The sequence below is a fragment of the Chinchilla lanigera genome, unplaced genomic scaffold, assembly GCF_000276665.1.
Source record: "Chinchilla lanigera isolate Chin_1 unplaced genomic scaffold, ChiLan1.0 scaffold00109, whole genome shotgun sequence".
NCBI classification, from domain to species: domain Eukaryota; kingdom Metazoa; phylum Chordata; class Mammalia; order Rodentia; family Chinchillidae; genus Chinchilla; species Chinchilla lanigera.
In genome coordinates, this window is record NW_004955510.1 from 3,421,470 (window position 1) to 3,435,955 (window position 14,486).

The 14,486-nt window shown below is 44.5% G+C and overlaps 1 long non-coding RNA gene across 2 annotated transcripts in view; it reads right to left on the reverse strand.

Moving 5' to 3' along the window:
- LOC106146977 overlaps positions 1-14,486 on the reverse strand; it is a 30,707-nt gene that overhangs the window by 3,710 nt on the left and 12,511 nt on the right. The window contains exons 1-2 of one of the 2 annotated variants that reach the window (XR_001231661.1): positions 13,920-14,042; positions 22-98 (exon numbers count right to left, since the gene is read on the reverse strand). This is a non-coding gene — a long non-coding RNA (uncharacterized LOC106146977). Of the gene's footprint in view, positions 1-21; positions 99-13,919; positions 14,043-14,486 lie in introns of those variants that run through there. The other variant, XR_001231662.1, reaches the window with a different exon arrangement.

Consider the following 14,486-nt stretch of genomic DNA (forward strand, 5'->3'; position numbering starts at 1 on the left):
TTGTTAATTCAAATTACTCACCAAGGCACCATAAATCCCTCCACTGTATCAGTCTGGAAAGGCAGGTGTTCAGGATCATAGACTCTCCTTCATCCATGCTGGGGACAGAGCATATGAAAGATGCTGTCATCTGCTGTTTGGTCTCATTGCTTGTGTTGAGACTGCCACTTCAGGATGGATAGCCAGGCTCCCAGCCCCTGCCGGCCCTCTGTCACCTCATATGTAGCTGTGGGTGTGCCCAGGAAGTGCTCAGCAATGCTTCATACCAGAGCCATAGCTAGTATGAAGTGGAAGTAGGGCTCAAGCCTGGTCCCCCAACCCCAAAACCAAGCTGCTTCCTGTAGCACACCAGCCCTCCCCATAGGAGTTGTGCCTGCCCCCCATACCACACACATGCACAAACACACAGGAGAGAGAGCGGGGAGAGGGAAGAGAGAGAGAAAGCAATCAATTAACCACTACCCAAGGGATGGCTCTGTACAGACATAAGCATTCATCTTCTCAAATGGTTTGCAAAGTGCCTCGAAGCAGGGACCATGCCTTGTTCCTTGTTCCATGTTCCTCAGGGCTCTTAATACATGGCTAAGCACACCAGAGAAGCTCAATAAATCTCTGTTATCTATAGAAAGATCTTCTGGACCTCACTGAAGTACAGGAAAATCTCCACATTTGCAATCCCATGGAAAATTTATTGGAATTCTAGTGAGTTAATTCCAACCTACCACTTCCTGTGCAATGTATAGTGAAAATAAAGACACTAAAGCATATTTGTAGTTATGGGGAGCTAAGGAGATCCTAAATTCAGCTAAAACAATGGCTAAACGAACAAAGGCCTCAACCCGGGACCAAACACAGATTTTATTAATTCGTGAACAGCAGAGTGGCTTGGGATGAGTGACTGTGAGAGTGGTGGAAAGTAGGTAAGTGCTGTGAGCTGGACTAGGTAGGAAGCCTGAAATCACTGCTGCAATATGCAGAGAGAAGGATATGCAGAGAAAGTAATCTGCATATCACAGGTTCAGGCAGTATCCAGTGTTTGTGGGTAGGTGCTTCTGTTTTGATGGGTAAACAGTGCCCTGAGAACTCATAGGCCCTTTTTTAGGTTCATTCTTAGCCAACAGCATGGCATCACTGGGCCTAGCTCATGCATACTACTTGGGAGCTATAGGCAGGGAATTACTGACCAATGGGTTGCATTGCTTCAAAGACTACACATCAGCACCTCAGCTAGACCTATTTGCATTGCTTAAAGGCAACTGGGGGACAAGGAACTATCCCAGCCAGCTCTGTACATATCAGTACACAGAGGTAGGGCCAGGTTTAGCCAAGTGAAGATAATTGCTCTTCTTTCAAGGAAAGCTGTCCAGGTGGTCCTCCACAATTATCCAATTGATTGATTGGTGAATCAGTTGATTGATTAGGTCATGGTTTTCTGGAATAAATGCAGCGTATGCATCTGCATAACCTCCCACTCTGTCTTGAGAAAATTTCTGTAACTTCCTAAAGATTTTACTGTATTCAGGATAGGCGTATTTTCCCAGCCTGCATCAGAAATTCCCAGAAAATAAATCAGATCCATAAAGTGAAGATCCATAAATCAGATCCATAAAGTGAAGTTCCATAAAGTGAAGATCCATAAAGTGAAGATCCATAAAGTGAAGCGAGAAATATGGAAGTCCCATCTCTAAAATATTTCTGAGATCTGTGCTAGTCAGAGGAGGCTCAACAGGACACCTGAGCTGGTGATTAAACTGAGCCTTCAAAGTGAGAGAAGCAAGGTGAGGAGCAGCAGGGAGGGGTGCAAACACAAAGACACAGGCTCTGGAGAAGAGAGGATGCCATGAGGTGGGCACTGAAGCGTTTCCCTGGTGGTTGTGCTACGGGGCATCCAGCCAATCAGAGAAGGTAGACAGGCATCGCCTGGATTTAAGGTCTACAGGAAACAAAACCAACACCACCAGGAGCATCAGAGTTGCTCCAGATGAGCTAGAGTGAGCTGCAGCGCTTCCAACCAGCAGTGCCGCTGGGTCGCAGGGCCTTGGCTTTCCTGCAGGTGTGTGCAGGCTCTGGCTCTGGTGAGGAACCTCGGGCTGTGGCGATTTGAACTGAGCACAGGGATGGTCAAGTCCATTTCTGCCACAAGTGTCTAAGCTCCTGCTCTGCATGACTGTGGTACAGCAGCCATAAGAGGAAGCATGAGTGGGCACTGACTTTGCCCAGGTCAAAGGAAAGCATCCTATGGAGAAAACGTCTGATCAATCAGCAGGAGCTGGACCATGACTCCCTCTTCCCATTCTCTGCCTCCTCCAGGCTGGGCCTGGGGCTTGAGGAAAAAAATCAAGTCTTCTGTGTCATCAGCAGGGCTGGGTCAGTCCAAATTCCTCACCTCTCTTGGGCGTAGAGGAAAACTCTGGGGTTCCCAGAGCAGTACTGAACCCCTAGGCCACAGTCTGCAGGGAAAGATCAGCTGCAAGCAAGTGAGAAGCCAGGAGAGAAAAGAACACAAAACAAAACCAAATCAAAGGTCACAAAGAAGCCATGCACTCTCGGGCCTATGAAGCGGGAGAGACACAGGGCTGAGAGTCAGAGAAAGGTCTCTTTGGAGGACCTGTTTCTCCTGTTTTCTGGGATGGTGCTTAGGTTCTACCCAAAGAGAAAGGGTATTCATGGGACCCAGACAAGAAGGATAGCCCAGACCTCTTTCTAGGAGGTCTTGTGACAACATTTTGTTCTTTTGGGGAAAAGAAAATCTGAGATCCCTGAATCTCACCCCTCTACACACTGAGATTTGGAGCAATCTGGGTGATTTGGGGCAGGAAAAGCTTTATGGTAACAGGGAGGGAACGAGGAGATGCAGCTTTAGAGTTGTGAGGACATGGCTATAATCTCAGCATAGGGCTCTCAGGAAGGATGAGAGGAGACCTCATTTAAAGTGATACTAGTATACTTAAAGTGTTTTTAAATTACTCATTGGAAAGCAGGAGCTGTAAGGTATTTGAACTTACACAAATGTGCATATGTGTACACACACACTCCTGTTTCCCAGAATGAACTTTGCCTGTGCTGAAGTTAAATATTGAAGAGGCCCTTATTTAGTAATATAACTGAAGGATCCCTCTCTGTCATGTCAAATGTTTAAAAAGAGAAAAATTTTCACACAGACTGATAGGAACAAAGTATGGTCTTTCCTTTAGGAAAGAAGACCACCCACCACCAGGACAGGACCATCCAAGGTGCTCTATACATTGTATCTCATGTAGCCCTCAGAAGGGCTGAAATAACAGGATTATCTCTCATTTATTGATAAAAAGGAAATCTAAATTTAAAGTGTTATAATAGCATTCTCAAGAACTCACACATGGTAAGTCCAAAAGTCCATTGAAAACGTGTGTGTTGACAATCCAATGCTGGCCTCTTTTCACTCTGCATCAAACACCCCACCACCCAACAGCAAGTCACCCCAGAGTGTACCTGGGGTGATGCTGTATCTCCCCTACACGTTGTTCTACAATTGTTTCACCAAATCACGAGTTAACACCCTTCATTCTACGGCCAGCACCTGATTCCTGGAAGGGCCCTCTCAGAGACCACTGAAGTCCATGTCAGTTCTCCTCCTTCTCCGTTCCCACAGGCTCTCCTTACCAGCTCTGTTGTCAAATGCTGCATGTGATTATGTTTAGTGTCACATCCAGGGGAAGGAAAGCCATCCTCTACATAATGGCCCAAAGCAGGCTGGGGGGCAAGGCGGGGGGCAAATGAACTGAATCTGGTGTCCAACCCTCCCTCCCGCCCCCACAGCCTGGTGAGACAGGCAGGGCTGGGCCTCTCAGGAGCACAAACGGGGAGGAGAAAGAGCTCAGAGTGCATGGCAGGTGGCAGTTCTAGAGAAGAAACAGGTCTTTTGCTCATCCAACTGTGCAAACCTACGCAAGAAAAATATTTCCACTTCCTTTTTGGTTACCAAGAACTAGTTTCTTCCTAATCCTATCTTAGTAAGTCAGTAGAAATAAATGAACAATATTTAGAGAATTACTACAAACCAGATCACATAACAACTCCTGCCTTGGCCTTGCAGAGTGACAGCCTAAAGCCAGGGCTGCCATTGTGGGGTGCTCTGGGTGACAGAGAGCTGAAGGGGAACTGTTTCTCCCATCTCCCCCTTCAAAGCCATCATCCTTCCTGAAAACTGACCCTCACCCTGCCAGGCATTTGCCAGATACTGTCTCTTTTCCCTCAGAACCCTGCTCTGGCTCACTGGCCCAGGGGGAAACCTCAACCACCCACAAGGTAATCCTGTGAAATATCTGCAAATTACCACAAGTCTCTTGAAAACCAAAAAGGAAACCCTTGATCTCACTCTCAATTGGAATTGTTTGCCCTCAGATACATTTAAAAAAAAAAAAAAAACTAATTTTTAAAAACCTGTAGCCAAGGAGACTAAAACAGGAGAATCACTTGAATCCAAGAGTTTAAGATCAGCCTGGGTGATATAGCAAGATTCCCACTCAAAACAAGGAAAAGAAGCTTATGACATAGAAAATGTCTTGGCCAGGCATGGTGGCACATGCCTGTAATCCCAGCACTTGGGAAGCTGAGGCAGGAGGATCACTGTGAGTTCAAGGCCAGCCTTGACTACACAGTGAGATGCTGTCTCAAAAAAAAAAAGAAGAGAAGAGAAGAGAAGAGAAGAGAAGAGAAGAGAAGAGAAGAGAAGGAAAGAAAAGAAAAGAAGAAAAGAAGAAAAGAAAGAAAAGAAAAGAAAAGAAAAAAAGAAAGAAAAGAAGAAGAGAGGAGAGGAGAGAAGAAAGGAAAGGAAAGGAAAGGAAAGGAAAGGAAAGGAAAGGAAAGGAAAGGAAAGGAAAGGAAAGGAAAGGAAAGGAAAGGAAAGGAAAGGAAAAAGTTCTCCTGAAAGAAGTTCTGATAAATCACTCCAACTCAGATAAGAAATTTAGCCTTCTCTGTCTGCCCACCTATCTGCCTTTTCTGTCATCCTGAGAGTGTGGCTTTCCTTTGCAAAGTCATTTCATGGTTAAAATGACTGCTGAAAAACTTGCCATCACCACTGAGTCCCAGGCAACAAAACAAATGAAGCAAGAAAGACAAATAGACTACCTCCCTTTTAAGGACTCTTTCCAAATTTTCTACTCCACAATTTCAGCTCACGCTCTGGCCTGAAATACTAACATGATCACATGTTTCTCACTTGTGCACTTTGTCACCATGACTTCTGCCAAAACTCTGTTCCCGAGAAGAAAAGATAAAATAAAGACAATGGCTAAAATATACTAATTTGAAGACCACAATATGCACTATAACAACAATTGCTGAATTCCTACCACCTTGTTTAATGAAGCTGTATCATTTCTAATGTTTTTTATTAACTGTTATTGTCTTTACTTGTTTGATCAATCTTGCATTCTTATATTTGGCAATCTGAGCAACTTCATTGAAGATAACAATATGTAATATAACAGCCACTGTTATTATTTTATTTTATTTTATTTTATTTTATTTTTGTCTTTTCTTCTGGTTCCAGGAATCGAACGCATGACCTCACGCTTGCCAGGCAGGAGCTTTGCCATTGAGCTAAATTCCCAGCCCTAACAACCACTGTTAATTCCTGTCATCTTGTTTTGGAATCCTGTATTTTTTATTGTTTGTATATTGTTTTGCTTTGATTTTCATTGTTATTAATTTGTTGGGTTTTTCCTCTTTAAATTAAAAAAAAATGCAATTAATTTAATGCAATCCCAATCAAAATACCATTAACATACCTCATAGAATTGGAGAAAACAATCCTAAAATTCATTTGGAACCAGAGGAGACCTAGAACAGCAAAAGTAATTATGGGAAACAAAGGCAAGGCAGGAGGCATCACAATCCCTGACTTGAAATTATACCTTAAAGCTACAGTGATAAAAGCAGCATGGTACTGGCAAAAAAAAAAAAAAACCCTTAAGGATCAGTAGAACACACTAGAAGATTCAGAAACAACACCAAACACACTAAGCCACCTTATCTTTGAAAAAAGGGTCAAATATATTTGCTGGAAGAAAGATAGCCTCTTTAATAAATGGTGCTGGAAAGACTGGCTTTCCACATACCAAAGACTAAACTAGGCCCATATCTATCACCATGCACTAAACTAAAATCAAAATGGATCAAAGATCTAACTAGTAAAACAGAAACACTAAATCTGCTAGAAGGCAGAATAGGTAGAACTCTGGCAAACATAGGTTTTGGCAAAGACTTTATGAACGAAATCTGGAATCACACAGAAAATATCACAAAGAATCAACAAGTGGGATCTCATCTTATTAAAAACTTTTGCACAGCAAAAGAAACTACCAACAGAGTGAAGAGACAACACATAGAGTGGGGGAAAAAAGTTGTCAGCTTTTCCTCAGACAAAGGACTACCATCTAGAATATATAAAGAACTCAAAAAAATCAGAACCCCCAAATTTTTAGACCCAATCCAAATATGGGCATGAATAAACATTTCTCAGATGAAGAAGTAGAAACAGCAAATAAATATATGAAAAAATGTTCAACATCATTGGCCTTTTAAAAGATGCAAATTAAAACAACACTGAGATTCCATCCCACCCCAGAAAGAATGGCTATTATCAAGAAATCAACCATCACAAATGGTGGTGGGGCAGAGGGGGAAAGGAAACCTTCTCCACTGTTCGTGGGAGTATGGACTGGTACAACCACCATGGAAATCCATGTAGAGATTCCACAAAAAACTCAAACTAGAGGTTCCATTTGACTCAGTTATTCCCCTTCTTGGTACTTTCCCAAAAGAATTTAAAGCATCATAACACAGTCATATATGCACACTCATGTTTATAGCACAACATTTTGTAATAGCTAAATCTTGGAAGCAGCCCAAATGCCCATCAACCAGTGAATGGATAAAGATATGGTTCTTTTATACAATGCATCCTACTCTGTCATAAAGAGGATTAACTTGAAACATTTCTAGGTAAATAGATGAACCATGAGACCATAGTCTTTAAGTTAAATAAATCAGACACACATTCAAATATCTCATGGTTTCTCTGGTGTGAGAAACTGAAAGTGTAAATAAGGACCAACATGTATAATAGATATTGGGAAATAGGAATAAAATGCTCAAATGGGAAGAGGAACTAGTGAGAGAGGTGGGGAAAGGCAGGAAAGGAAAAGAAAAAGAGAATTAGAAGGAAAAATGGAAACAAAGCTTCTATAAATAAGGAGGGGAAGAGAGGTTGAAGGGAAGAGAGGGGATGGAAAAAAAGAATCTAGATATAGCATGTACAGGTACAAATTCCCTATGGTGAATGTTATCAATATGAATATCTAAAATGTACCAATAAAATTCATTTGCAAAAAAAAAACAAAAAGCACACACCAACCCAAACTGGAACTTCTCTCCCAGTTACATTTATTTGACAGGAATAGCAAGCTTTGGTTTGCCCACAAGTTCAATCTAATTCACAAACGGAAATGTCATTACATGATCTCCCCAGCACAGAATACTAGGTAGGGGTTAGCAGATGTCACCACAAAAAATGAAAAAATTAAAGATTACAACTTTTCAATCCTTGTTAGTATGAAAACATAATTATACGTTTCTACTTTTCAGAAATCACCTGTCAGAACACCTATTGGCTTGCAAGTGTTTTATCTCCAGCAATCAAAAGGAAAGCATCAATTTATTTGAATGGCTTCTGTCAATTTTGGCTGGAGAACCTGTGGCATCAAATCATATGACTAGTATTAAATTAGTGATGATAATAATAGTTACTGTTCATTGAGTGCCTTCTATTCTAGGTGGAAGCACTTTGCAAACAGCATGTTATTAATTCTTACAACAATCCTGTACATAATCTATGCTTTATTAATAAGATACCAAAACTGATAGAGATTAAATAACTTGCCTACTTCAAGCTGGTTGCAAGATAAAAGTTAAACTCACATGAATCTCACACCATGCAGGTTTTGGATTAACATAATGGGCGATATCCTCAGTAGCAATGTTTCCACCATGGTCACAGTGCATAACGTTTCCACTGCTTGTGTAGAGCTGATGCATGTATGAAACACATCCCAGGGGGGAGGGAGGGAGGGAAAAGGGCATGAGGAAAGGCTTGAAGATGTGTCACGTACATGTACCAACTCCCCACAAGGAATGGAAACATCATGCACTACACACATGTACTAGTAAACTAAAAAAAATGTTAAACCTAAAAAAAGAAATGCTTCCACCATAGAGAAGGACCATGCAATAGAGGACACTATAGATTACAGTACCAATACCCTGGCGATAAAATGATTCCATAAAAAGCAAGAGTACAACACTATGCTTGCCAAGCCAGCCCTTCCTATAAAAACTGCTCCTAAAAGATCCACCTGATATATATGGACATAGCCAGTGCTCCTGGTTTTACTTAGTCCACAGTGCTCCAGGCTCTGTATGTGATGATTAATATACGTGTCCACTTGACTGAGTCATGTAATGCCCAGATGTCTCATTAAACATTATTTGTAGGTGCTTCTGTGAAGTGTTTCCAGCATTTACGCACACTAATGTGGGTGGGCTTTATTCAATTGACTGAAACCTGAACAGAACAAAAAAGCAAAGAACTGAGGAATTCTCTCTCCCTGCCTGATTGCTTCAACTGGGATGTGGGTCTCCTGCCTTTGACCTGGACTTTCCACCATCAGCTTCTGTGATTCTTGGGCCTTCAGCATGGGGCATTCTTGATCCCAGCTCGGGCTTCCACATGACATGCCCAGACACACAGCAATGTCTACAGTCATGACTTCCTGTTCTGTTTCTCCAGAAAACTGTAATACGCAAGTTACACAAATCACACATTCTTCTCCAGAAATTCTCAGTCTGACATTAAGAGAATTCAGTCCAGCTCTGTGCCTTGAAAAGAAGAGATGAGAATTCAGGTTCTGTGCTGTGGACTCACCACAGTACCTACTAGTGGCCTAACGGCAGATTAATCAGGTTTGTCTGAAAATAAAAAGACATGAATGCCATGGCTCGAAGAGAGAGGGAAGTGAGCACCGGCTTCTGCTTTCCATCCACTCCTGAGATCCAGTGCTTCTCTTCCCTGAGCCACAAAATCCTAATCTGTGCCTTTTTAACAAACCTTCCATTTTCCATTTACTGATGATCTAGCAGACTCTTCTCCATGGAGCTGAGAGCATCCTAACCACTCCAGTAACTCTAACGAGGCACGGGAAGCTTCCCAGTGGCCTCATCTAAGGAACACAGCATGAGCTGGAGAGGGCTAAGGGCTGAGCAATGAACACAGCCCCTCAGATTTTCTCCTCCTGACTTCCAGTCATCTCAGCTTGCAGCCTAAAAGAAGCTGAGAAACTGTTCTGCAGTCTTGGGCAGGACTCTGAAGAACCAGTGTTCTGTGTTCTTGGCTGGAAAATGTCCATTTCCAGGAGCTACCAGCCATGAAGGGCCAGAGATGGTGTTTTTGAGGTGATAATTAAGGGCAGCCTGATAAAGCGAGAGTCTCCCTGGAGGGCTGTCCCACAGCAGGTGTCTGAAGGCCAAATACAGCCTTGCGTGCCTCCTTGATACGTGGTGAAGTTACAGGGCCTTAAATGCCCTAACCACAGCTCCCCTTCCGCTGCTCATGGCTTCTACATGGACCACTTCACCACCTCATGACCAAATGGATGAGGTGTAGTTATTCTGAACTGGGGGCCTCCAGTCCCTGCCAGCCCAGCCCATGGGATTTATAAACAAACCAAAGAGCACATCCTAAAGAAACCAGACACCACCCTCTTCCCTTGATGCTATACAGCCCTCCTCCCTCAGCCCCAACTGCTCCTTCTGTTCCCAGTTTCAGCACTAGCACAGGGCTGCTCCAGAAGGCTGTGGGTACACAGATTTCACCGGTCCAGTGCAAGGTGTCATGTGTTAGGTGGTCCTCTAAGCTGCATGGTGGCTCCCCACTGGGGAAATAGGGGCAATTCAAATGGTGACCCAGGGAGCTTCCAGGAGAAGCCTGTGTGATTGGCATGTGTCTGTGCAGTTAGGAGTGCAGTCCCCTAAGAGACTTCTTGGGGAGGGGCTGCTCCCCCAGCTCCTGTAGGGACAGGAACATCTCACTGCCAGAGCACCAGGGCATAGCTGAACCTGCTCATTGGTTATTACACCACCCGCTAGGCCCTTGAACAAAATGATTCATTGAGAGTGACAGGATCCAACCATCAAATGGTTTCTAGACCATTAACTTCAGAATAACCCATGTAGAAGAAACAAAAAGCAAACTACACTGAGATTCTGACATTAACTTCCAGTCCTTATTTATTCAATAAAAAAAAATTTTTTTTGAGACAGTGTCTCACTGTGTAGTCCAGGCTGGCCTTGAACTCACAAAATCCTTCTGCCTCAGCCTCCCAGGTACAGGGATTACAGGTGTGCACCATCATGCCTGGCCAAAATAACATAAAGTAAAATAAAATGTTTAGGCAGGTGGCACATCACATTTACTCTAATCACTGCCACATGCATGTCATTTTCTTGTTTCATTGCCCCAGTTCTCACAGTCCTCCTGAGTGGTTTCTCGACTCATGTTATGTGTTGAACTGCAAAAGTGGGATGATGATAGTAGCATCTACAGACAAGTCTACAATGTCTGCAGATCACCTAGAGAAACTTCAGCATGCATGAGTGCTTAGTACACATTAGGGTAAGCTTCAAAAATGTTTTTAAAAGTAGTAGAACATTGGCCACTCCTGACCTTTTCAGAGTATTTGCTCAATGAAACCCCAAGTTGCCATCAATCCAGGAAGACATGAATAACTCAGATGAATCAATCAGAGGGCACGCATGGTCAAAAGCGTGAGATGTGCAGAGCCAACAATCTTTCCAAACAGCACGAAGGGAAGGGAAAGAACAGCATGGATGGGCCTGCCAGCTAGGTTTTTGAGAAGAAGGACTTGATCTTGGCCTTAATGATGCATAAAATTGTTAGAGCTGTCCTATATATGAAATAAATCTCTAGTCATTTCTCACTAAGAACAGGCTGATAGCTATGGGGAAAAAAATTGTTGTTGGCAAAATTGCACTTGGCCAAATCATGTTTAAAAACAAAAATGCCATCAATCAGATATTTATGTCTATAACATACACTACCTGTGACATACACTAAACATACATTTATCTAGCATTCTGAGCTCCAACCTTAGCCTCTTTAGAAAGGTGGCACAAAAGGAAGGGTCCATCACTGCACCTGGCCCTAGATTTCTGGTCCACACGAGCTGCTTTTCAGTCACCCATACCCCTCCCCTGTGGTTTTCAGCCTCCCTGCTCATCTCCTCTGTTTGCCTACCAAAACGATCCTGCTGTTAAAGGACACATTGCCATTTCTCCCCTAGGTCCACCATGCTCCCGGGGCAGAACACACTAGAAGGGTCCTGGTGTCTTCTCTCTGGGACCCACCAGTACCAGTGGGCTTATGGCATCTCCAACTCACTCTCCCTCCCCAAGCCAAAGTACTAAAGGGTAGCAAAAGTTGCAGAGTGGTAATTCATTTTGTCTTCCCCAATGTTTTTTTCCAGATCATGAGCCCTTTTCTGTTCCCTGTTAACCAATCCACACATCCTGTGACTTCCCCTCCCCATCCACACACCTCCCCACTTCATGTTCATAGCATTTGGGATGCAATCTTTTCCTTTCTTTAACCTTCGGCTACTCATAGAGACCAGAGAATATGATAAAACACATGTGCAAGTATGGTAGGCTGCCCCAGCACCAACCCTGGAGGACCATGTTCAGAATGACCATTCCCAGGCCCACCAGTGACTTCATAGTCTGGAGCCATGATAGCAAACCTTTCAGAGCTTTCAATGACACAAACAGCCCACTGCAGCTCATGTGGCGCAGGTCTGCACCCAATGGTCTAAAGGTAGCTGACAGGGCTGGGCGTTTTGCCCAGTCTCTCACAGGACCCTGATGAATACTCAAGTCAGAGCCACAGACTTTGCACTAGAAAAGTGATGAGGACAAAAAGCTGTGTGCACGCACAGGAGGTGGGGCCAGATCATGGGACAGTGGGGCTTTCTGCACTAACTGAGCTTGCATTAAGCACATCATATATCCTTTTGTGATAGTCATTCTTTCTTTCCCCAGCCTATAATGATACTACGCATACCACATTGGCCACAAAATGAAATGCAGCCATGTGCACGGGAGGTCTTCACATTGCTAAGCAGCCGTAGACACACAGGCAGGCAGGCAGCCTTCTGAAAGCCAGCAGCAGGAGCAGGAGAACAGCTTGACTAGAGGGTGCAGCACTTTCCCAACAGCCGTCTGAGGGCCCAAGCAGCTGCCAGGATCAGCTCCCGTGACAGCAAGCTTAACAGCTTAACAGCCCTTTGTCTGCCCTCACTGGCCCTGCTGCAGCCTCTCCTGTCCTTTGCCTGTGGCCTCCTGGGACTGCGCTCCAAGAGCCATTGCCACTTGTGCCCGTGTCCTCCCTGCACAATGACTACAGATGGTGATGGCTTACAAAGGGCAAGTTTTAAAGGGCGTGTGTCTTGCTGCACTGTCTTTTCAAAGGCAGAGGGGAGACGGAGGAGGGCAGAGAAAGGAGGAGAGGGCTGGATCTGCTCTGGGAGACATGCAGGCTTCCTCTGGGCTTGGTCTTCTTGGAGGCTTCCATCAGAAATGGAGGGGTAATTATGTCACAGGCACAGCAGGGGCTAGGATCTGAGGGGGAGGCTTGATTCAGATGCAGGCGAGCAGTTTGCTCAACCTCTCTCACCTGTTTACAGAACAAAGTGTGCAGCCTGGCTGGGGTAGCAGCGTGAGCCCTGCTGGGAGAGGCTGCCAGCCATCCAGTGCCATGGAGAGGAAAAGCCACCTCATGTGAATATCAAAAAGTTCACCCTCCTCAGTCGAAACACAGTCATGGCTCAGCCTCATCTCTTGGAATCCCAGGCGGCCTCAGGCTGAGCGTTGCCCAGAAACCGATGGGCATAAAAAATATGCAGCATGGCAGCGGTGGAGCCAGCAGATTCCCCAGGCGTTGCTCAGTGTCCCAGCCAAAACGCAGATTGCTCTTGCCACCATGTCCATTGCAGTGCTGAGGCGTTCTGGCCAGGGTGACTTCCTAACTGTGGACTTTGTTTTCACATATCAAAAATCTGGGGGAAGTGACACCTATTTACAAACAGGGAAAGGAGCTACAAATGGTGTGTGTTCTATAAATTCAGACAAGGAGACCTCCAAGTCGCTCCCAATTCTGGGACTCAAGCATCTCAGTAGTTCTATTTGCTAGAAAACAGAAGGCCATAGCCCCAGGCACAAAGAGTTACAACTCTGGCACAGAAGTTGTGGGAGATATCACAGCCTTATGCCTAAGATTAGTTTCAAGTGTTTAAGCCTTTCTTTCTGCTGAAGAGCATGACCTGTCCACCCACAAGAAGCACAAAGTGAAACAGCGTTGCACTTTTAGCTCCAGGTACAGACGAGAGACCAAGGAGAAGGAGCAAACCCAATTGCCACCCAAAGGAGAAAGGAGGAACGGCTGCTTCATTGTGTGCTTTGATTTAGAGCTTGTAACAGTGCCAAGAAAGGAGGGTGGGGAAGGGAGTGCTCCCTGCTGTGGCTCCATGAAGACATCTTAGAAAAACCACTGGTCCTGGCACAGCAACCAGGAAAGACCAGGGAAAGGGACAATGATCATAATACAAGAATAGCTGGGCTGTGTGGCTTTGGAACACAGCTTCTCTCTGTGCTTCTTACTGGCACTCTCCTAAGCCTGCGGCCACAGTTTGCACATTTTTATTTGTACAGATGCCAGTTTAGCTCAGGGAAAAAAAGAAACCACTGCTCTCAATTAAAGACACTCTGAAAACAGGAAATTCACATTCGGCCGGAGGTTTACTCACATTGAGCCAAGGTGAGAGGCCAGGGAATCCGAGACTTTCTTTGTGTTTTATCTCCACTATAAGAGGATCGCACTCACAACACAAACGATTTGGGTGATCTGTGCACACAGCAGCAGTGGGAAGCTGTAGCGATGCAGCCGTGCCCACTTTGTGGCAATGGGACTGCAAATACGGAGCCTGCACTATGCTTCCCTCAGATTGCCCAGCAGGTCTGTGTAAGAACAGCCAGGAATCTGATGCTCGTTAGCCTCGTTGGACAGCCCTGTGTTCATGCCTCAGATGAATAAATACAAAGCTTGCCTTCAACAAAGGACAGCCAACTTCCACACCCAGAATTCAGGAGTCATGGGGAAGAGCAGGGGAACATGAGCAGGAAGGTGAGAGAAAAAGTCAATACCTGGATTCTATTCCTTTGTGAGAATCAATGTTTTTACTACAAACCTGTTTCCACGCACTTAACATTCACCACAAGGGTATGCTAGCAGAGCCTATGCCCAGAAAATGCTCAGAGCCGGTTGCTCAGTTAAACACCCTGAAGACCACACAGGTAGTCCCAGCTGAGCAACT